The sequence below is a fragment of the Mizuhopecten yessoensis genome, unplaced genomic scaffold, assembly GCF_002113885.1.
Source record: "Mizuhopecten yessoensis strain PY_sf001 unplaced genomic scaffold, ASM211388v2 scaffold716285, whole genome shotgun sequence".
Taxonomy (NCBI): domain Eukaryota; kingdom Metazoa; phylum Mollusca; class Bivalvia; order Pectinida; family Pectinidae; genus Mizuhopecten; species Mizuhopecten yessoensis.
In genome coordinates, this window is record NW_018480040.1 from 268,430 (window position 1) to 271,147 (window position 2,718).

The following is a 2,718-nucleotide window of genomic DNA, read 5'->3' on the forward strand; positions in this document are numbered from 1 at the left end:
CATGTACTTGATGACCTGTTCAAAGGCCTCATTATCCTTCTTGTCAATGAGGGACATATCAATATATTCCCCCGCCCAAATTTTTTCTTTCATAGGCTGAGAAACCATTGCTGGCAGGGGAATGGCTGTTGAAATAAATGCCTGTGGATTTGACTCATTGTCTGGGGCCACCTGTGAAACAGTTGCTGCCACATCTATAGCACTATGTAACACTGAGTTGAATATTGGTGAATTGTGACCCTCACCAACGGTGTTGTCTATAGGCGAAAAACCTGTCAAGATAGGCGGCTCAGCAGTGGCTGATGAACTTGAGGATGTTGAGGCAGCCAGTGAGGATGTTGAGACAGCACCGGCCCCTGCTGCATTAAAGTTAATTTGGGGAAAAAACTGTCTACAGGCTTTTTCCGCACCTTGCTGCACAGCCCTCTGGACAATTTGTTCAATGTCCGCCTCGGGTATCATTCGCCCAGAGGCGACACTGTTTTCTTGTACTTCTGCTGTACCTGGTACTTCTCTGGTTTGAGCACCTGTTTGGGCAGAGGTAGCTGTATCAACTTGACTCTCAGCCAACCGAGACCTTTTGGGGATTGTCGAATGATTGGCTACCGCCTTCCGTCTCGGACGCATACTGTCTGGTGTCTGAAGTGCATGACAGGACATATGTGCAGGCATTTTGACATATCATTTGTTGCAGTATATTGTGACGTGTAAATAAGATTATAGCTCTAGTAGTATAGCCACATATAAAATATTGAAGGAAATATTGATGTTATAGCAGTTGGAGTATATACCAATGTACTCAAAGATGTAAAAATGTAATCAACACTGTAAATTTGTATAATAGTAAATATTAATTATTTTTTGACTCCATTATAACCAGCATGACAGACAGGGAGAACATACCATGTATACCGATCGCGACTACCTACAAGTAGGAAGTATTGGCAATAGTGAGTACATTGCTGTAATCACCGGTATGAGCCACGCTGCTGTACAATGCATGCATAACAAAATGAAAAATTGGAAAAAATACTGAAACCATCATGGGCCAGTAACACAACTGAAGCCTTTTGAACTGAAACCACTATGGGCCAGTGACAAATCTGAATGATGAAGGTTTTTGACAACCAAAGGCCAGTAATATATATATTCCTTCTGATTTTCTATTGATCATGAACCCACATCGGCCAATACTATTATTTATTTATTTTTAAAGAAAATAAATATAGTGGCATTGATGCCATTACAATATCTAAATTTACCAGATATAAAATCATGATAAATTTGATTAATGCTGTATAACAGTGTAGTACATTACTGATATGAATTGATTAAAATTATGTGGCAAGGTTTTACAAAATATCTAAACTTACAAAATGTTCATTGGTACTAATTGCTTAAAACTGAACATATGCAACAATATTTAAAAAAAATAAAACAACAACAACACTAAAATGTAACAAATATAGTGTCTCTCATGATATTACTTGAAGTCTACTGCTGTAAGGGAGGTAACTCGAAGAAAAGTCATTGTAACATTGCTCGGTCTATCTAGAAGTGTGGGGCCATATCACTGGCTTTCAGTCCAAATAAAACACCACCTCGGACAGACTTGAAATATGGGTGTTGTCGTTTAAAATGAACCCCATCCGAGTCATACAGTCGGGTTAAATCTGCCATGCGGTCATGTCGCCAAAATTTACAAAAAACACTCCCGTCAAGTCCAGAAGAAAGCCTGCTGTTTAACTCTTTTACTCTCTGGTTATACACATGAATGTCTACATCACCTCTATGAGAACGAGTTCTCAGACGCGTGAAAAGTTCAAACACTACCACATATTGCACAAATGGGGCAGCGAACAACTGTTCTATCAAAGAAGTAAAGTTTTTAAAAACAACGTCGGGGGTAAGTTCTGGACGGCTCAGGTCATTCCCCGCTATTTGGAGACAGATCACGTCGGGTCGATAGAAATGAATGTCGCCCATATATCGTCGTAATGTGTCAATGGTACCGCCTGAGTAGCCAACCATCTGTATACTGTGCGAATCCTGGCGAAAACCAAGATTGGTGGTGGAAGTTTGTTCGTCACAATATTGTCCCATACGTCGTATGAGGCTATGCCCCCAAACCAACACAGTTTTATTCGCCATCGCCAAATCGAAAAACTACAGATATAACGTTACTTACATACTAGGGACAATTAAAGCAAAAAGTCTACTTTCCCTGTCTGTTTTCTTCTTCCACAGCCGTCATTGGGGGAACGGTTCCTGTAGCGTGCGTACCGCCGCCATGTTTTATGTTGATCCTGATGCTGGCTCACAGTTTTGATGCATGGGAAGCTTCACCTTTTTGTTATTTCCTCGCGGAGATAACAAAAAGTTCGATCAAAATCAACTACCAGTCGTTTGTAAGCAAACTGAAGCATAAACGACAAGCCATCAAGCACAAGATGTTGAAAATTCAAATAAATTGCTGCGACTGTATAAATAAAGATGGCGATCTTCTGAAAAAAAAATCTTCTAAATGTTTAGCTGCCAAGTTAAACTGACCAATGAGCTTTGACCTCTGATCTATGAACCCGGATGTGGCAATCGCCTTTTATGGGTTAGGGGGCGTGGCGATGAGCTAGCCCGCTAATGTAAATAAAAACACTGAATTATAACAAAATGGGCAGTACATGCAAAAACACGTTTGTCTTTTTACAAACTCTCATTTAT